Source organism: Lissotriton vulgaris, chromosome 7 (genome assembly GCF_964263255.1).
Source record: "Lissotriton vulgaris chromosome 7, aLisVul1.2, whole genome shotgun sequence".
In the NCBI taxonomy this organism is placed as follows: Eukaryota; Metazoa; Chordata; class Amphibia; order Caudata; family Salamandridae; genus Lissotriton; species Lissotriton vulgaris.
Window position 1 is genome coordinate 473,871,922 of NC_141695.1, and position 22,643 is coordinate 473,894,564.

Sequence of the window (22,643 nt, forward strand, 5' to 3'; positions counted from 1 at the left end):
GTATTCAAAATTGTTTAATTTCTTCCTCTCCTGGGGTCATATGGCCAGGTCCCCACGAATATTGTGAATAAGTCAAGGCTTTGGCAGCTTGTCAATGTCAGTGGCTTCAATGTTCATGGTGTGTTAGTGCTCATGCACAGCAGATTCAAGATGGAAGTTTGCGGCACCCTTCAGGCCCAAATACGAGCTAATGATAAAGTCAAAGAGAGACACATTAGAATACAAAAAATAAATGAATGCACTGTATACCACTTATTTCTACTCTAACCCCATTACTTTATTTTAACTATAGCATTAATAGTTAAGCAGAACATACAAGGTTTAGTTCGAGCAAAGCAGATGTGTTAGCATGGGAAGTCTGAAGCGGCCATCTTTGGCACTACTGCGCAGCCGCAAGTAATTCCCACCAAAAGCGAAAGATATGTCACACCACGTAGATGTGGCAGACGCATGCGCAGAAAGATTCCCACGTTTTTGGTGGCCATTTTAAGACACTCGGGTTACTGTTCGTAAAAACACATATGCAAGCTTCCCCTTGATACAAAAAATGTTGTGAAATGAAATTGTTTAGTAAAACAAAACATGTCGATTAATAAGTTACATGTTAAATCGAGAGGATGGAATATAAGCAAGTTTCTCTACTTATGAAACCTTGCTCCATCAATCTCCTCTTTGATGGTATTCTATACCATCACTAATTACGAAACCAGATGCCAACTTTAGCATTCTCCCAATTCAATTTCTTCTATTGATTTAGGATTTCCTTTTTCTCTCTTCTTTTGGAAACCCTTCATTCTTTTGTAAATATCCCCTTTCATCTCCTCAAGTTGAATTTCATCATACTTTCGCTTTTTTCTTTTTTCATTTACTGCATACCACTTTCTGTTTCTGCAGCATTTCCACCAAATCATTATCAAAAAAATCAGTAGTGATATTCCCATTATTGGCATCAGTACTTTACCTACAATACTGTTTCCTGCATTAGAAAGCGAACTACCTACAGAGAAGAGACCATCAGTTAGTCTTTTTCCATGCACTATAAACCTCTAGTGGTTTCAAATCTTCTTTCAAATGAGTATTATTTCTGACATACCTTCCAATTTCAATACTTTTATCAGGTATGTAAGTGCAACAATGTTGCGCCTTCAGCATTTTTTAGACTCCGCCCTCTTTTGCCAATAATATGTCAAGAGCAAGTCTATTTTGTAAAACCATTGATCGTATCGCAACTAATTCAGTATTGATCAATAAGAATCCTCCAGTAGTGTCAGTCGATAAGCGATCCACCACTGTAGACAATTTACAAATTCTTTGTGTGTTCAGAATTACTCCCACTGAAGGTATCAATGCACCAAATATATCACCTACAATTCCTGAAAAATTGGCTCTTTAGTGTCGTGTTAGTTCATTATTGTCTTCATTGCTTCCAGTGATTCTTTTTACCTGGTATACCTTTGGGAATACAATTACGAAATAGCAGCTCCCATACCAATGATCAGGCAGCTTAAAATAAACTTTGTTCCCACAAATATAATAGACTCCAGGAAATACTGGATCAGTTCCCCCTTTTAGTCCCCAACCCCCAATTCTCAGGAAATTGTGTTCATATTGACTGGAACCGATGAATACATTGTTATACTATGGAGACAGATTTTCCCCTTCTTTTCAAAGTCCAGAGACATAGCAGCATGGGTTTTGCCAGTTGCAATAAATTCTTCCCTTTCGGCCCATTTGGGTATCTGGGGTTCCGGTTCAGTAGCCCTTTTATGGAAATCCTGTCCCCTTTTCTCTCCTAAATTCAAAAATATATTTTCTTCTTCATGTAACCCTCATGTTAAATTGCCTTTATGTGCTTCAGCTATATCTATTGTTTTCATTGTTAGAAAACATTCACCCATAAACTGTGAATCTCTACTGCTAAGGACAGTGTTCATGTTTCTGCGTAAGGGAATTTAAGGAAAAATCACATCTATGTTAGAATAATAATATTGTAACTTTCCAGTTCTATAAAACAAACTAGCTAACATACTACATGAAATACCATATTACAGTGGTAAATGATGATATGTCACTCCTTCTGCTACTGATGTCAGTAATTTCATACAGATGTAGCAATCACTAACTTTCATTGTTTCTACATAATGCACTAACAGGTTAGCAAATAAATTCAAATCCGTCTCATTTCTATTTCTATTATGGAGTAATTCTATCTTCTCTGGTGCTTCTAAATCTACTCTGTCTCGTTTAAGGTTAGCTATCTTTCCATGTGTACTAGTGTCATTCTGTTTATTAACAGCCATTAAATAAGGTATTGCTATTGTCAGTCCTAGCCATGCTATGAGCACTATCAATGCACTACATATTCATATTCTACAGCATGTCTTTATACAATTTCTTTTTGAGTTTCCAGTAACTCTATTATCAGCCATTTCTGAATAAGGAGATTCAACCCCTCTTTGTAACTTTTACACAGAATATAAACTGTCACTTTATCTCAAGTTGGTCTCACTTCTTCAACAATTTGATCAGCAATTAATTCTTCATCACTGTTATCACTGATTTCCTGATTCTCAAAGTCCTCGAGAATTGTATAGGTCCATTCAGGACCTTTGAATTTATTATTCAGTCTTTTCAAGCAAGGACTTCTCCTTCTAGGTTTCTCTGTAGACGGTCCAGACTGACTTGTAATTTCATCTACTTAGTCTGGTACTTCATTTGTTGTCTTAAGGCGATATTTCAATCTCTTGAAAAATCTAGGCCAACCATGACCTTTTCTGAGTCTCTTAGCTGGCACTGTGCTTTCAGATTCTTCAGATGGTCTTTTGTTTTCATTGAGTTGTGGTACAATTTGATTATTTTCGTCTTCTGAATTCCTCTCTATCTGACCTAGTCCAGGTCTTCTTACCTCTGTTGTTTCTGCCTGGATGGGTTCTTCTATACTAGTCTGCCCCTGTTCAGGATTTTGTTGGGTTTGACCTTGACATTAGCTTTGTTGATTTTGTCTTTGTTCTCCTTCTTCTTCCTGAACACGTTTTGCTATACCTGTCGGGTCCTGATCAGGTCTTGTAATTTCTTGATTGTCGTCTGTCTGAGCCTTTTCTTTAGTACCTATCTGTCCCTCCTCAGACTCAGGGTTTCTGGTAGGGGTTTTGTCAGTCTGAGTGTATTGCTCTCTCCTTGTCTGGTCCTCCTCAGAATTACTATTAGCTTTGATTTCTGTAATCTGAGTGTGTTCTTCTATTCCTGTCTCATCCTCACTATTAGTCTGGCTATCTAAATACGTTTGGCTTCTTGTTCTTATTATCACTTCAGGCATGTCACTACTGGAATCCATTCATCCTGACTGGTGCTCGGTTGTTCTTCAAAAGCTACTTCAGGATCTACTACTTAAGGCCCTTCAGCTGCGCAACCTTTAGCCTCTACTTCGTCAGGTTCAGTTACTCTTTGAGTATGGCTGGCAGGAATCCAGTTTGGAATTCCTTTGCACTTCACAGCTGTGGTAACCAATATTACTTGATGTGGTTCTCCCCATCGTGGTGCTAGAGACGACTCTCGGGTATACTCTTTTATCACTACCCAATCGCCTGGATTCAAGTCATGTGCTGGAGTTGATTGTCTGGCCACATCGTCTTCCGAACCTGGTGAGAGATAGAACGCACTTGGCCAGCCAACTTGTTGCAGTTCTCCAATACCAAATCATCAGATATAGTAAACAGCTTGTGTCCTGGCACACATACCTGCCTCATTACCCTTCCCATGAGTATTTCATGGGGACTCAAGCCTGTTTTCTTGTCTGCTATACTTGTGAGTCCTATCAGGACAAGAGGTAAAGCATCTGGCCATTCCAATCAGGTACATTCACACATCTTTCCCAATCTCGATTTGATTGTGCCATTCAGTTGTTCTACCAATCCAGAAGCCTCTGGGCGGTATGCACAGTGCAGCTTTTACTCAATTTTGAATGCTTCACAAATTAATTTAATTATTTCATTATTAAAATGAGACCCTCGATCTGATTCAATCGTTACTGGAAAACCGAACATAGGAATGAGCTCTCTCAAAAGGAGTTTAGCTACAGTTAAGCTGTCATTCCTTCTGTTCGGGTACGCTTCTACCCATTTGGGGAATAGACAATCAATGACAAGGACATGTTTTAATCTTCGACAAGCAGGTAACTGAATAAAATCAAGTTGGAGTCTAATGAATGGACCTTCTGCCTTTCCAATGTTCCCCGGGCAAACCACAGTTTTCCTACCAGGTTTCATCTTTTGACAAATTAAGCATCTCTGGCAAAGACTCTCTGCTATATTTCTGAACCTTGGGCTAAACCAATCCTGTCTAAATAGTCTTATCATTGCATCTCTGCCAATGTGTGTGTCCCCATGGTGCTTCCTGGCGATGGGTGCAAGCATACAGTCAGGTAACATTGGCCTCCCATCTAAGTAAATTATCACACCATCTTCAGCTCTTCTCTGACAACCTGTTTGCTCCCATTCTTCCTTTTCTTTGGGTTCTGCTTCGTTTTGGAGATCTCTCACTTCCTCCCATGTTCTTACAACCCCTAGCAGCATAAGTTGGCAGCTGATTCCACATGCATCCATTTTCTTTTTAACTGCCATTTTGTATTTGACACAATGTTGGGCCACCTGGTCAGCATAACGATTACCGGCTGTCATTTTGTCATTTACAGATTGGTGAGCAGCACACATGACCACGGCCACTTCTTTTGGCAATTGAATTGCTTCAAGTAATTCTTTTACAAAATGTCAATTTTTAATAGGAGTTCCTGAAGAAGTCATGAACTCCCTTTGCATCCAAAGCTGGCCAAAGTCATGCACAACCCCGTACCCATAGTGAATATCAGTGTATATGGTTACTTTCCAGTTTTCCCCAATTTTGCACGCTTTTATTATAAAGCAATTAATTCAGCTACTTGTGCAGACTTGACTCCGGGTAAATAGGATGCTTCGACTATACCAGACAAAGTACATACAGCATAAGCAGCACTCAATCCTCCTTCCTCATGACGCATGCATGAGCCATCTACAAATAGCTCATGTTCTGGATTTTTCAATGTTTCTTCCTGTATGTCTGAACGTGGTTTAGTACTGTATTCAGTAAGGTCGATACAATCATGTTCGACTTCATTTTTCACTTCTTCAAAATGGGAGTTTGGTAGCAGTGTTGCAGGATTTAAGACAATACACCTAACTATTGTCACATTCTTTGCACCTAGAACAACTCATACTTAGTCAGCCGACTAGGAGTTAGGTTCTGAGTGTGTTTGCAAGTTAACAGAATCACGACTGCATGTGGGACATACACAGTTACAGGGTGTCCCATGACAATGGATTTGCTTTATTCAAGACTCATGGAGGTTGCAGCTACAGATTTTAGGCACCCTGGCAGTGCTGATGCCACTGGGTCAAACGTGGCAGAAAAATATGCCACAGGACGTCGCATTATGCTATGGGTCTGGGTTAGGACTGAGAGAGCACAATTGTCTCTTGTATCACAAAACAGTGCAAATTCTTTTGAATAATGAGGCATCCCTAATGCTGGTGCTTCACACAGGCAGTTGTGTAATTTTAGGAAAGCAATCATGCTTTCATCATCCCATTCGACTGGGTCCTTTTTCCGTTTCTTTGTCAGTTGAATCAAATGTTTTGCTAGTACTGCAAATCCAACTATCCACTGCCTGCAGTAACCAACAACTCCGAGAAACATCCGGATTTCTTTCTGTGTCTGAAGTAGTTTCATGTTTCTAATTATTTTGATTCTTTCTGAAATCACTCTTCTGACCCCACTCTTTATCTGGTGTCCCAGATATTTAACTGAGGATGTACAATAGAGCAATTTTTCAGGGGACACTTTATGTCTAGTTTTACAAAACAAGGGAGAAATTTCTGTTCGAAGAAGGGCAGTCACCGCTCCTAGTGAGCGGTAGGTCCAGCCTCAGTAGTACCCTCAATGAGGAGTATTTACCAAAAGTATGCTGGGCTGTTCCTAGAGTTAGCGGACTGTACGTGTCCCTATGGAGTGCAGGATGTTGTAGGGTTCCAGGGGATCCTACAGTTGGTTATCCATTATGTTGGATGTAATGCCCTCACACACCCTTTCAGGTGTCATGCTTCATCATCTGGGCTTGCTCCTCGTTGGGTCGGCGGTGCAATACCCAACGGGAAACACCTCAAAGAGAGGCTCTTTGGCGGAGATCTTCTATCCAACTGCCGTTTAGATGAAGTGCGGGTGTGGGGGCCTGAGGTACGTAGACGTGATGGTGTGAGTTAAAATAAAGCTCGGAGTACCAGGAATCACTTTATTCTGGCGGTCCCCTGCTCTAATTAAAATGAAAACTATCCGGTACTCGTTGGAATATTATGCTTCCAGATTACGAGTCGCGGCTTAGTGTGTGCTTCGGTCGGTCGACATGTTTCTCGCTTTAAGGCTAATTGCTAGAGATTCTTCAGGACCTATCAGTAGAAAGTGCATCTATGATGTTTACTGTCTATGTCAGTGTGATGTATGTCTTGTATTCAGACTAACAATTAAAGTGTGTAGCTCACAGGAAAATTAGTGTTTCCTGCGTGTTGTCTCTGTTGGACTGCATCTACCTGGATTGGGAGAAAAGGAGCAAATCACAACAGGAACAGATAAAACCTTAGGGCAAAAAATGTACATTCCTTGTGCCATGCTAGATCAGGTGCTGTTAGCATGTGAAATAAACTGTAACGAAAATTGGTGTTCGTGCAAATCCTTAGTGAGCATTTCCGTGGGCATGCTCATGTGGGCAATAAAAAACAAACTGTAAAAAACCTTGTTGGTTAAATTGTTAAAAATAATACAATACATATATACACAGCGTAAACCATTCGAGGTGGTGTGGCATTGATCTCACCTATTAGATTATGTATACAGACCCCAACAGTGTCCGGCGGGTTGTATGGCACGTAGAACCTTCAAGTATCTGGCGGGTCACAGGAGGAAATCATAATGTAAGGGTATGTGGCTCGTGGTGTGAAGCATAGGTAATGGGTAAAATTACAATGCTGGCATGGTATCCAAATGCCCTTTTAAATTTATTGGGAGCCTATAATCAGTTCAGGCCCAGGAGTTTTGGGGGCCTGCTTCATTAGCACGTTTATCATTAAACTGGGATGTGGATACATTTAACCCGGTCGTGGCTGCAGTGCTCCCCGGGAGTTAATTAACAGTTACTGGCGCTGTTGCTATTGTGAAGTGGCAGAATATTGTATCTGGCTCAAGAGAGTGTGGGCTTAACACAGTTGACAAGCGCGGGTTGGGTGGGTTCGAAAAACAGGGTAACCAGGGCCCAAGCATGATGAATATTGCTTGTGGTTGCTCCAGTCTCAGCTCCTGTTATTTTAGTTTGAGCCACCTTGTGCTATATCCGCTCGTAGTTCAGCGTTCAAGCTACGTGCAGCCCTTAAAGTGCCCGGTATCTACAGACTATGTAAAAAAGCTCTAACATAACCTAATAGGTGAGATCAATGCCACACCTCCTCGAATTTTACAGTTTGTTTTTGATTGCCCACATGAGCATGCCCACGGAAATGCTCATTAAGGATTTGCACGAACACCAATTTTCGTTACAGTTTATTTCACATGCTAGCAGCACCTGATCTAGCATGGCACAAGGAATGTACATTTTTTGCCCTAAGGTTTTATCTGTTCCTGATGTGATTTGCTCCTTTTCTCCCAAACCAGGTAGATGCAGTCCAACAGAGACAACACGCAGTAAAAAAAACATTTTCCAGTGAGCTACACACTTTTGAACGTTAGTCTGAATACAAGAAATACATCACACTGACGTAGACAGTAAACATCATAGATGCACTTTCTACTGATAGGTCCTGAAGAATTGCTAGCAATTAGCCTTAAAGCAAGAAACATGTCGACCGACCGAAGCACACACTAAGCAGCGACTCGTAATCTGGAAGCATAATGTTCCAACAATTACCGGATAGTTTTCATTTTAATTAGAGCAGGGGACTGCCAGAATAAAGTCATTCCTGGTACTCCGAGCTTTATTTTAACTCACACCATCACGTCTACGTACCTCAGGCCCCCACACCCGCACTTCATTTAAACGGCAGTTGGATAGAAGATCTTTGCCAAAGAGCCCCTCTTTGAGGTGTTGCCCGTTGGGTATTGCACCGCCAACCCAACGAGGAGCAAGCCCAGATGATGAAGCATGACACCTGAAAGGGTGTGTGAGGGCAATACATCCAACATAATGGATGCCCAACTGTAGGATCTCCTGGAACCCTACAACATCCTGCACTCCACAGGGACACGTACATTCCACTAACTATAGGAACAGCCCAGCATACTTTTGGAAAAGACACTTTATGTCTGCCTTTAGCCAAATGATTCAATAATGCAATTGAATCGATAATGCAGTCATTTCTGGTTTTAAATGCTACTAATAAATCATCGATGTACTGCACTAAAACAGACTGTCAGGGCAGTACCAATGATTCAAGACACTTTTTCAAAATCTGATTAAAGATCAATGGACTTTCCGTGTACCCCTGTGGAACACGATTCCAAACATAAACATTTTCATCAAATTTGAACGAAAATAAAAATTTGCTGTCTGGGTGCAATGGAATGGAGAAGAAGGCATGGCATAAATCAATTACAGTAAACCATCCTGCACTCCATGGTATCTGATACAGAATTACGGCTAGATTTGGTACTACTGGGCAACATGGCACAACAGTTTTATTTATTGTCGCAGATCCTGAACTACCCTATATTTTCTGCTTGGTTTCTTTAAGCCAATTATAGGTGAATTACATGGACTGCTCATTATTTCTTTTAGAATACCTTTCTCAACCAATCGCTCGGTTTCGGCTGCAACACCTGCTTTTATCTCTGTACTCATTTTGTACTGTTGAGTATTTGGGTAAACTGCACCTTCCTTTACTGTCACTTTGATAAGGTCGACATTTGCCATTAATCCCACTTCCTTTCCAGAAAAATCCCACACCTCAAGATTTACATAGGTTTGGAGTTCTTCTGGTAAATCTTTTAGGGTCTTATTTTTAACACCTGATTCCTGTTTAGCTAACATAATTTTGTATATTCCATCTTCATCAGGAGTCTGAATTTCAACACCATTTGGTGTGCAAAAGAGTGTGCAATTAATTGTGCACAGTAAATCCCTGCCTAACAGATTCACAGGGCTCAAGTCAAAGACTACGAACTTGTGCATTTCTTTCCAATTTCCAATTTGCACTTCCATTTGTTCTCTAATAGGGGTCCTAATCTGCTTATTATAAATGCCCACTACTTGGATCACTTCACCCGAGAGGGGTAGGTTTGGGATGTTTGCTGTTCTCACAGTAGAACGGGTAGCACCAGTGTCCAACAAAAAAGTTGCATAATTTCCCTCAACTTTTCCCTCAATGTAAGGACCTGACTGATCTACTGGTAAGGATGCGCCAAGTACTCATTCCTCTTCACCCCCTCTCAGGCACCTTCAATATGCATCCCCAAAAAATGTGTCCTGCAAAAGAAACTTTGGTGTTACCATATTTTTCTTACCACTTCCCTCCCGAAATCCAGTGTCCACACTGTATTTGGCTTGACTCACAAAATCTGGCATAGGGGCAGGTGGTAACTGATTTTGTATTACCTGTTGTGGTTGCCTCGTTGACATTTCATTCTGCGTCTGCGGATTTAAATTTTGATTTTGGACATTATTATTCTGTATTAATTTACACTCGTTTTACCAATGCCCCAATTTTCTCACCCGTGACAGGGAAACTTTTTCTTTGCCTCTTCTTTTCTTATTCTGCTTCTAGGCTTGCCCTCCTTACCTTCACCTTGACCTTCCCTTTTTGTATGCTGACTTAACTGGAGTTCCTGCTGTTCTGCCAATTTTTCTTGAGCCCACATTACTTTTTATTCTAATTTCTTTCGCCTATTATCAATTTCATCCCCACAGTATTTTGCATTCTTGAGAATCTCATCAATATGCTTTGCCAGCTAATACAATTCATGCTCTTTAATCATCTGAGATATTTTGGGCTTTAGTCCAGATACAAAACGATATATCAAATGTGTCATGTCCTTATTATCGATATTTTCCAACCCACTATACAGCTTGAACACCTGTAAAAGATGCTCATAATAGGCGTGTACTGATTTATCCTTGTTTTGGGTTGTTTTGTCTACTTTGGTCCAATGTGTCTCTTTTGGAGGTACTTTTCCTTTCAAATAGGTTATTACCTGATTATATTTCTTCATTACTTCATCTGACGGGGCTCCTGTTTTTTGGATCTCTAGGGTATTCATTATTTGGCCAATCTACTGTAATTTTACATTCTGTCCATAAATCAACAGGGACAATTATATCGAATAAATCATCTAAATCCTTTAACAGTACTTTTGAAACTTTCACAAACCTTTCGACTTGCCTGTGCCATTCTACTGGTTTTTCTCAGAGTTTTGGGAAGTCATTAATAAATGATAAAATATCCTGCCGGGACCATGGGACATGTACATAACCTCCTCCTGGCACTTCCCTCATCGGACACAACCATTCAACTTTGTCTATTTCTTTCATTAGATACTCAGATGCAGTTCGATTTGCTTGGGCTTCTTCCTTTTTCTTTGTCCATCTAGCTTTCCATCTGTCTAAGTCTCCCCATTTTTGTAATAATGACAATAATTCCTTTATCTGCAGTTTTTTTTATCCTGACACATTCCTGTTTTCCAAATCTTTGTCAGAAAATTCAGCTCTGTAAGCTTTCTGCAGTACTTTAGATTTACCTATGTCAATTCCCATTTCTGAGGCCAACTTCATAATTTCTCATGGAATATTTTTGTATTTAGATTAATGCTTCTGCATATGAACAATAACTCTTCTTCATTAAAATAATTCAATGTCTCTAATCCTACATTTCCAGCTACCATTTCCTCCAATTCTACCCTTAATTTGAAAATGTCTAATACCTTTGACTGTGATTTTGGCTTTTCTAAATCTCGTGTCCATCTTTCTATTTCTTCAGGAGTTACTACGATAGCACTTCCCGTTCCTGTGGAGGTTTCAATCTGTACTTCCTTTGAGCATCCAGGAGTCTTTTTCCTGATCGAGTCAGCTACTGGTTGTCTTATAGGTAAATCCATCAAGGAAATTACTGACTCACATTCACTTGCCCGGTCATCAATTATAATGTTTTCTTTTTTGGGCTGTACTATGGGCGTAGTCAGAATGGGAGTTTTAGGACTCAGTTGCTTTTCTCCATCTAAGGGAACAACGGGACCAATAGTTACTGGTATCGTTAGGGTTACAGTTCTTGTATTCAGTTGAGTTATTTTCTGAATCAATTAATTACGGTGTTTGTTTATTGTTTCTCTTTCCCTTTCTTGTAATACCCTTTCCAATGAGGGCTCATGTACAATCTGTGGAACCAAGGGTGGTTTTAAGAATGGAGCACTAGGGGTAACTCTATTTCTTTCTTCCTAATCAGGCGGTGGATTTTTCATTAAAAAATCCTCAAAATACTTATCTTCTGAATCACCAATACTAGTCAGTAAATGTTTTGTTTTTTCAGTACTTTTACTTCCGGTTGGTTCTTCAGTGGTAAATATAGGATATAATCCTTCTACTAACATAGACTGTCTCCATTGTTTCATCTGCTTATCTCTTGTCTCTTTGGGAAATCTAGGGTAAAATTTAGTAAAACTCCTGTAACAGCGAGGTCTATCTCGTTCAAAAGCCTCAGTCTCTCACTCTTCTAAAGCTTCATACTGTGTTAATCTTGGTCTAGGGTCTAATTCATTCATGCGAAGTGGTATTATGTAAAATTCTGCCATTAAATGTACCATACTCTCGAAATGCCAATATACCATCATCTTTCGTGTACTCTATCCAACTTTCTGGCCATACCCAAGTGTGGTAGCCTCTTTCTATCATGATGTATGATGCAGGCATTTTTGGTGGTGGAATAATAATTCATTCTCTTGTTTTTACAGGTTTATCTTTTTGAAATAATTCTCTATTTTCTGCATGAATTACATTTTTCTCTTTCCTCTTTACATGATACATGGTCTCCCTCTGATAGTCTGTTCTCGAGCAAAACCCAAGTATTTTCCTATAAATGCTGGATCTAGATGCCACATATATTTACCGCTGTCTATTGACACTGAACATTTTCAATAATTGCAATTTTATTAATTGTTTACTTTTCAGAAATGCTTTTCCAATACCTGCATGTCTTTTATTTTAAGTGATCAATCAATATTTGTTTTACAAGGCCAGCTAACCAATGCTTGCGCAGCTTTTCTGTGAAGTGAGTTTTCACTCTCTGCACTCATCCCCTCCTTTACAATTTTCTCATGACTACTCACCCGCTGTTTCAACCAATCCCAGCGCTGCTCAAATGGCGTCAGTGCAGCACCCGCGACTAACCCCTCCTTGACAAGGTAATACGACAATTCAATTTTATTTTTCAATTTAAATGCACATTTTATTAATTAACAACATAAAATATAAGCTACTGTGCCTGATGGACTAAATTCAAAGAAAAGACAATTTCTCTCACAACGAGTAAAACTTTTCCGTTTACCCCTCAAACACTACGAGTAAAACCTTTTCCGTTTACTCTTCACTCAAGCAAAAAGAACCAGCTACTCCTTCAGACTTACCCTTTCTAGGTGATATAAGACCAAAGGTTCTCCAGCGAACTCCCTTGCTATCAATTACTCTCACTTTTATACGAAAATATAAATCCTATCTAGTGCTTCAAGTTTTACCTAACTATCTGCACTTACTTCATCAGGCAGTAACCTCACTGCAATGCGGCTTCCATTTACCACCTGCTATTCAATATCCACGGGTATTTCCAGACAACAAATAACAATACAAACAGGTTTTGGTTAATACATAAACTCAATAAAATCAATATAGATCAATAAAACAGCTAACTACCTATCTTAACTAAACCCTAACCATCTTGCTGCTACCAAAGAAATACTAATGTCATGGAATTTCAAGTCCAGTTAATCTTACTCACCTGGGCCCATAAACATTCACACTTTGAACCGGTAATCCTGCTTCAACATCCTGCCTATCAGAATTTTATTCACTTTTAGGACTGATACCTGTACACCATGACTTTCCAAATTCTTGTCACCTGTGCTCTAAGTCCTAAGGATCAAGGGAGTTAGAATAATAGGTAGCGATGTGGCATTTACCTACATGGAAATAACCACAGACTCAGGAGAAGTTTTAAACACTTTATCTATGCAATATTCCATGAGTCAGAGGCCACAATAGAGTGACCAGAAACTTTGCAAGTAAGAAAATAACTATTAAAACATATATTTTGCAGGATTTTAGAAAGATGCCTCTACACATTGATACCTAGGAAGGGTGAGAAAGGGAAACAGCACAAGGAAGTACCACATGGATTATTTTTACCTAGAATGGTGTGAAGACCATCCCTGGCCATGGGCTTGGACAAAGATGTGGGCTCCTGACTAATCAGGTGCCAACTGGACAGGACAGGTGCAGAACAGGACAGGTAACCTCCGCTAAGTATACAGCCAGCGTCATACCCCTCTCTACGGCTAATTCTTGGACCCTGAGTCTTCCTCAGCAAACTCTTGATACTTCTGTCAGAGCGCTCGACCAGCACTCTGCTCTCGATTCTCCTTCAGCATACGTTGGGTCAGTGACAGGTCTGTGACCAGGGCCGGACTGGCTACAGGGCGTTTTGGCATGCTGCCGAACTGGGGCTGATTTTGTTGATGGGGACCTGCATGTGCTGAACAAAATTCGTTTTGCTTTGTTTATTTCGAAGCACACGCAGGTCTCCATCAACAAAATTAGCCCCCACCACAGTGACATCAGCCCCCAGCTCGGCAGCATGCCAAAATGCCCGGTAGCCAGTCTGGCCCTGACTGTGACAAATCGGACAATCTAACTAACTAAGCCTACCTTAGTTTATTATTTATTTATTTATTTTATTTTAAGGTTTTATAGAGCGCGAACATGACCCGTGAGGGTATCAGAGTGCTTTACAGATTCATAGAAGTAATACAAGGTCAAGGCAGGTCATAACAATAAAAAACACAGGAGATTAGTAAATCGGAGAGCATACAGAGTCAAGGGGTTGTAGGGAGGTGGGATATCATACAGGTACTGTACATTAAGGGATATGATAAGCTATACAGCAGGACAAAAATATTACACTAATCACAAGAGTAAAGTGCAATGTCGCTGGATAAGGCAATAGTCTCCCAGGTGGCTGTGGGAATGAGTTGAGCCAAGGAATTTACCCATGAGGAAGGACTTGGCCTCTTTTTTGAAGCGTGGTAAGGAGGGGATTTTTCTGATGTCGGGAGGGAGGGAGTTCCATATTCTTGGTGCAGTCCGGGCGAAAGCCCGATTGTAGGTTTTTGTTTTCCTAAAGCGTGCAGGCCAGAGTAGGAGAGCCTTGGCCGATCGTGAATTTCTGTTTCCTCTGGATAACACAAGCTTCTGTGCAAGATGCGCAGGAGAGTTAGAGTGTAGGGCCTTGTGCGTGATGCATGCCTGCTTGAGGTGAATCCTAGCCTCCAAGGGCAGCCAGTTTAACGCTTTCAAGTGAGGAGTGATGTGATCGAATTTTTTTGAGCCTGTAAGTAGTCTGGCGGCTGCGTTGAGGCAGGCTTTTAAGGGTGCCAGCGAGATCTTGTGTAAGCCAGAGAGGGTGGAGTACCTTATTCCAGTCGAGAGATGACTAATGATTGGACTACGAGTTTTAGGTCAGGAGCGTCTAGAAAGGGTTTCAATTTCCATAGGTAGCTCAGGTGGAATCTGGCAGATTTCGCCATTGCGTTGATGTGGTCTCGCATATTTAGGTTATAATCCAAGGTAATTCCCAGAGATTTGGCCGAATTCACAATGGTCGGGGAACAGTTTAAGGCTGTGATAGCTTTAATCCATGTCTAGATCTCAGGGTTGCTCTTGGGCGGGGAGATTAGAAGGAACTCAGTTTTCTTAGCATTGAGTTTGAGTTGATTGGAGGAGAGCCATCTGACGGTCAGCTTCAGGGCCTCATTCAGGGTGCGGATCTCTGCAAGAGATGAGATTTTTATGTAGATTTGAGTGTCATCAGCGTACATATGTAAGGAGATATTTGCAGTGCGCAGGACTTCGGCAAGGGGTTCCAGATAGAGATTGAAAAGGGTGGGGGACAATGTTGATCCCTGAGGGACTCCTACCATGTACACGGAGGGAGAAGACAGTTCGCCATTGATTAGGAATCTCTGAGATCGGTTTTGGAGGTAGGAACTAAACCAGTCGAGGACTGTGCCCTCTAATCCCATTCTAAATTTGAGGCGTTCGAGTAGCATCTCATGGTTGACCGTGTCGAAGGCCGATGATAGATCAAGGAGGATCAGGAGACAGGTTTTGTCTTGGTCAAGGGCTTGAAGAGCGTCATCAACGATGTGAAGCATGGTGGTTTCGGTGCTGTGCCCCGGTCGGAAGCCTGATTTGCAGTCATCGAGTAGATGGAAGTTGTTGATGTGGTGACATAGGTTTTCCAGCACTTTAGCCAGGAGCGGAATGTTGCAAATTGGTCTAAAGTTGTCTGGGGAGGCTGGGTCCAGCGACAGCTTTTTCAGAATGGGTAGGACTTGGCCTGCTTTCAGCGAGGTCGGTATTGATCCCTGTCGTAGGGAGGCATTGATTATTGCAGTTCAGCTAAGAATGATGGATTTGGCAACGGTCGCGAGACAGTTTGAAGGGAGCGGGTCATTGAAGTGGTTGTTGGGGTTCAGGGAGGAAAGGATTTTCGCAACAGCGACTTCATCATAGGGTGCAAATTCAGACCAGTGTGCTAAATTCTTCGGTAAGGACCATGGCGGCAAAGGGTGAGGAGGCGGAGGGTCAAAGTTCAGAGGGGGGAGGGAGGCGGCCTTGAGTTCAGTATCTAAGCTTTTGATTATGTTTGCGTAAAATGAGGAGAAATCCTCAGCGGAGATGAGAGACTTGGGGTTTTCTTTCGCTGTTTTGGACAGTTTGTTCGATTGGAGGTTGACCATCTCAAAGAGTTTGCGAGGTCTGTTCTGGGCATTTCCTAGTTCCGCTCTGAAGAATTCTTTTTTTTGAGTTGACGATGTTCTTGTTGTAGGTATTCCTGGCCTGGCGAAGAAGTTTTAGGTGATCTGCCGATGGGTGCTGTCTCCAGACTCTTTCATATTGCCGGAGGGATCTTCTCTCGTCGTTGAGGGAACCAGTGAACCACGGGTTTCTATCTTTGACTTGAGTTCTTTTTAGTTTAAGAGGGGCTAGGTCATCCAAGATGCTTGACATTGTAGCAGAGTAGTGATTATTAAGGTCACTAACCGAGGTGATGTGGGGGGGGGGGTAGGTTGGTTTTGCAGCGGATCTCAAGTTTGTTGATGTCTAGGTTTTTGGTGTCTCTGACCCAGCGTTTTGGGAGTACCTGTTGTGGCGTCCTTGTCTTGTGGGTGCTAGGTAGCAAAAAGGCGATGGCATGGTGGTCAGACCAGTCGCAGGGGTTAATCGATGTGAGCTTGACGGTGGTCTCCTTGGAGATGATCCAGTCTAGAGTGGCTCCTTTCGAGTGGGCTGGGAGAGGGCAAACTTGGGTCAGGGCTAGATCGACCAAGAGGTCTTTAATGGCGTTGATATGGAGATCCTTAAGGTCATTCCAGTGCAGGTTGAAGTCACCGAGGAAAATGTCCTTGGTGTTTGGGGAGTTCTTAGCCGTAATAACTTCCATGAGGTAGTCAGTGAAAGGTTTGTTAGTGCCTGGGGGGTGGTAAAAGATGTATAGGTTACATAAGTGGATGGTGCTGCTGTAGACTGAGAGGGCTAGATATTCGCAGGAATCAGTGGTATCCGTTAAAAGCTCAGTGACAAGGAGGTTAGAGCAATGGATGCAGGCAATTCCGCCTCCTTTTTTGTTATGTGGTCTGTCGAGCCTGGCTATGTTGAAGTTGGGGAGGATTAAGAGGTCGAGGCATGGGGATGAAGCAACATTAAGCCATGATTCTGTTAGAATGGCTATGACGGTGTTGTTGTTCAGAATGAGTGCAGCGACATCGGCCTCATGCTTCACTGCAGAACGGCAGTTGATTAAGAGAGCCGTCAGAGCAGGGAGAGGAGTTGTTGCCGGGGTAGGGACGGACAGGGGCACTGGAGCAAGGTTGCTTCTGAGCACCCTTCTATTACTGGGGGGGCTGATCTGTATGGGTCGATAGCTACCGTGCAGATGAGGTGTGCGGCACTCACGTCACTCACGTCAGGTAGACAAGGAGAAGTAGGGGCTGTATTATGGTCCAGAAGAAAATCCTGGATTTCCTTTTCAGTGAGATCTAGTGGATTTGTTGTGGTTAGGGAGAGGTTGTAGGAGAGGGCGAGGTCAAAGGTTTCCTCCTCAGATAGGCAGCTAGTGTGCTTGCGAGGGCGAAGATGCCTTGAGGTTGTCGGTAGTGGGCGTTTGGGGAGCTCTGGGATTGGAAAGGAGGCCGGCTGAGGCATGAGGTTGCGAAGGAGAGTTCGGCAAGGTGGAGGAGGTTTGTAAGATCGAGGATGGAGGAATGGAGGTTCTGAATTATTTTGGAAGCCATTTCAGTGTGTGTACCACCCCTTAATGTTGCAGATTCTATCTGTTCCCTTCCTTTGATTGGTCAGAAAGAAGAGGAGAGGTCATCACACCATACTACGATGAGATAATTTCAATTCAATAAAGTTGATCAATGTTCCTGCCCATAATTTATTTTTCAATGAATTTTATTCAACCCAGCAATATAAGTTTCAATTTCAGATACATTGTATTCGAAATTATTCAATTTCTTCCTCTCCTGGGGTCATACGGCCAGGTTCCCACGAATATTGTGAATAAGTCAGGGGTTTGGCAGCTTGTCAATGTCAGCAGCTTCAAGGTTCATGGTGTGTTAGTGCGCATGTACAGCAGATTCAAGATGGAGGTTTACGGCACCCTTCAGGCCCAAATACGAGCTATTAATAAAGTCAAAGAGAGATACATTAGAATACAAAAATAAATTAATGCACTGTATACCACTTATTTCTACTCTAAACCCATTACTTTATTTTAACTATAGCATTAATAGTTAAGCAGAACACACAAGGTTTAGTTCAAGCAAGGCGGATGCGTTAGCATGTGAAGTCTGAAGCGGCCATCTTTGGCACTAGTGCGCAGGCGCAAGAAATTCCCACCAAAAGCGAAAGATACGTCACACCACTTAGATGTGGCAGGCTCATGCTCAGAAAGGTTCCCGCGTTTTTGGCTGCCATTTTAAGACACTCAGGTTACTGTTAGTAAAAACACATATGCAAGCTTCCTCTTGGTACTAAAAATGTGAAATGCAATTTTTTAGTAAAAGAAAACATGTTGATTAATAAGTTACATGTTATTTCGAGAGGATGGAATACAAGCACGTTTCTGTACTTATGAAACCTTGCTCCATCACTAGCTTTAAACTGTCATTTATTACATATGCCACCCCTGAGGTTGGCCCTAGGCAGCCCATAGGATGGGTTTTGTTTAATGAAAAGCTTGGACATATACTTTTAGGTTTTACATGCAATGGTAGTGAAGAACACCTCAGTTTGTTTTTTACCACTGTGAGGCCTGTCCCTCCCATTGGATAACTTTGGAAAATACAGTTTAATAATAATACTTAATTCCCAATTCGGGAGCGGTAGCTATGTCATGTTTGGTGTCTTTGGAATTGTGGTGAAGAGCCCTATTTAATGGTACAGTCGGGTTTTCGATCACATTTTAAAAAATGGCACTTTTATAATGTTGGAATTTTTCTGCATTTTTCTGACCTTAGCCCCTTTGTTCCTGTAGCCTGCCTTGGGTCACATGACTGGGTATAACTGACAGTTAGACTTTTTGAGTTCCTCCCAGACAGTCACACAATAGTGGGATTTGGTATGTCTGAATGGGCTCTGTGTTGCAGGATGGGGTGGCAGATTAGAACACTGCCCCATTTACAACTGAAAATCAGGGGCTCTACCTTCACACACAGGGCCTAACAACATTGCATTGTCACTTCACCCAACTTGGAGCCAGAGCAGGGGAGGCAGGTGATTCCATGTGCACCAAAGCCACTGTCTAGAAGCTTTTTCTACCTTCCAGAACCAGGGCAAAAGGGTATAAAATTAGGACCTCACACACCAACTCTTCAGTACCCTTTTGGGTCTGTGGATCATAAAGGTGAGATGGGGTGGTAGGAGTTTCACCGCCATGACTGCCAAGCTCGTGAACTCCATCCCATTAATCCTTAATAAGGGCTCCAATCTCTTAAGATTTAGAAAGGGCCTGAAAACTTGGCTGTTTAGATAATGGACCCATCCTCTTCGCCACAACTGTTCCAATACAGTCTTTTTCAGAAGGGAGCGCCTAGACACTTCAGGGTATATGTTGACCTTTGTAAATTCTCATTAAATTACTCTGCCAGGAAGAAGGACTAATGTGCTTTTGGAAGGACTAGCACCCTACTGGGCTGCTGCTCTACAAGATTGCTGACCTGCCAGGAGTTTTTGTTGTTGTTGTTGTAGTTTTGTATAGCATGTACTCGACCTGTAGGCATCAGAGTGCTTTACACGAGAACCAGTTTTATTACAGATGGGCACAATCATTTTTAGGCATGGGGAGATTAAGTGATTTGCCCGGAATCACACAATGCTTTTGCTTCTGCTAGCCTCCCACCAGACTTGGACCTGGTTCCCCAGCTTCAAAGTCAGCCGCTCTAGCCATCCTGCTGCTCTGCTACCTTCTGCCTGGGGCAAGGACTGGATCTTCAAATATAAGCAAACTATCCCTTGTGAGTGACTCACAAGGGATAGTTTTCCGGTCTTCTGTTCAGAGCCACAGTGGCACAAAAGTCTTCCTCCATTTTGAACCCGCACCTGGACCCAGGCTGACTGAGTCCTAACCCAGCGTATGGTGCACCTCCAGTCCTGGACCCTTGAAAGTGGTGCTAAAGGTGCCTAGATAGCCAAAATCCAAAAGTGGGTATTAGACATTTTTTTACTAAAAATTGCTCTGAGAACCAGGAGGAGACAAGGACCAACCTGCTCACCTATCCGCCCAAGATGCATCGCCGGTCCTATTGACTTTACCTCTTCTCCCACTATGTTTTTCTCCTCAGCAGTAAATCCTTTTCAGCGGTCCTTACACAGAGGGGTATGCAACCTTGTGGAATTGTCTTTGGCTACAGCCCTCTGCCTCATCCTGCTGAAGACTTGTGACTTCTATTTCAGAGGCCGCGTCCGAACGTACAAAACTTCACCATGGCATAGACCTAAGGCTATCTTCCAACAATGCTCTCTCATCGGACACCTCCTACAGGCTTGCCCCAGTGCCCTTTATCTTCCCAGAACCTTTTTCCCAAGAATGATTCAAATTCTGAAGGTAAACAGTAAAAGGGCCCCTTCCACTTCTTGTTTTCTAACTGTGCTCAATTGCGGTTGGCCATATTTTTCGACTTTGACCAGGTCTTTCACAACTATATATCTGCTATGGGCGCTTTTAACTTTTAGGTGCTAGTTTTTCACTAAAACTATAAAAATTCATAACTTCGATTCTAAGGATTGTATTTTTTTTTCATTTTTGGTGTCAAATCATTTATTAAATTAACTCGATTTTCTAAATTGGTTTAGGATTTTTCTTGTGTTGTGTTTTCACTTTGTTACTGTTTGTGTGCTACATAAATGCTTTCCTTACACATTCCCTCTAAATAAAGCCTGAATGTTTTTTGTGATAAACTACCCAGTATTAAGTACAGGTTAATTTAGTGACTTTTTGTGGTTCACCCTGCAAGGAATTGTAGCTGTTGCTTGACCATAGCTCCCACCCCAATCAACCAACAGCCCAATTTCTAACAATATTGATACACAAATGATATCATAATGCCATTCTCCCCAATATATAGAGATGATTATATATATATATATATATATATATTGTAACCATTTGAATCCGAGTTGGTTTAAATACCTTTTTTTTTTCAAAACAGTGTGCTTGGAAAATGTCTTATGAAGTGGCAAAGACTTTACGGAGTTTTCTTTTGCCATTTGTATTTATAAATTATGTAAAACAAATTTCATACATTTCAGAAAATATCTGATTGCAACAGTCTTTTTAAATATAAGTATTTGCCTCTTGCCAATAGCACAATTATTATTTGTGAGTTGTGAAACTCCATGCCTCATGGCAGGCGAAGTCTTGAGAGGTCCAAGTACATATCCAAGGCAGCAGTGAGTGGCCTCTGATTAGCTCTACAATCACATTCAAAGGGAGGCCCAATCTTCAAAGGGAAAGGATAATGATAAAGTGTGTTTACCTTTCAGGAGAGCCAAAGGTCTATGGTAACAACATTTAACACCATTTAGGGGAACTACCACTCTCATATTTGTATTGGTTTCAACCTACCTCGGGCCACCAATAGCTGAACAGCTCAAAGCATGTAGAGGATGGGAAGGCAGTCCATATCTTAATAAGTACATTCTTGAGCATGCCTTTGGGCGCAGACATTGTTCATATGTGAGCCTTATCACTTTAGTGTAACTGATTTAGTCCAGGCCAGGCCATTCGATAATAATCTGCCAACAGTCCCATGGGAGCGCTCATGGAATGGTATACTGCCTAATAGGTGTCAACAAATACAGAAGTTTGGTCATGAAGAAAGCCCTTAGAACCACTCGTTGGGCTATTTCAGTAGGGTTTAACCATGCCTAACTTCTATTTTGGGGCAAATTATTCCCTTGCACCAAAATTGTAATACTTCACACTGGAAACATCGATAAAGGTGATTGTCTACCAGTGGGCAGATTTAATTCTGTCTCTCACATCGCTTCTGGTTCTTTATGGAATCCGCATTGACATGCATACATAGAGGGTCAGAAAGAGCCCCATTAAAGAAGAGGTGATGCCTATACTGGCTCAAATCTCTCCAGTGCGAGGAGGGGCCCGATTAGAAAGCATGCCAGAGGAACCCTGTGATTAAGCATGCCACCCAATGGGTAGGTGAGGACTTTCGTTCTGGTAACAAAATGTCTTTTTAAAGGATATATTTAGAGTAGGTCAGATGTAACTGCTTGTGCCCAGAGTACTTGAAGGTGAATATGTTGAATAGGTTAGGAAGGTATACTCTAGTTTTTGCTTCCTCTCTCCACTTTTACTATGCGTTTTTTATTTTATTTTTCCATAGTACTGCCCTATTATCTAGACTGTTGGGCATAGTTTATGGTCTACTGTAGGCTTACAGTGAATTGGGCAGCAGGCTGGGAAATTGCAATAATAGAGGAATGTAAAGTTCATTCCATAGCGTTCCCATCATCAAAAACATATACTTCCCAATAATTCTTGTGCAGTCATCAACATCTGCACATGTCCTCTTTTACAAATAGGATACATTTTAAAATATTTCTGTTCAAAGGCTACGTAAGTGGTTTGAATGACAGAAAAAGAGTTATTAGCGTGTATTACTAATTAAGAATGTATTAACATCTATTTTCATAGAAGCATAATCTCTTTGAAACTATGTTAAGAATTTTCTTTTGTGTGAATTCAACTGGTAATCCAAGCCAATAAAAGGCTATAAAAATATGTAAATGA

The 22,643-nt window shown here is 41.6% G+C and overlaps 1 protein-coding gene across 1 annotated transcript in view; it reads left to right on the forward strand.

Moving 5' to 3' along the window:
* The window catches only part of LOC147701898 (histo-blood group ABO system transferase-like), a 621,989-nt gene that overhangs the window by 596,175 nt on the left and 3,171 nt on the right, over positions 1 to 22,643 (forward strand). The window lies entirely within an intron of this gene.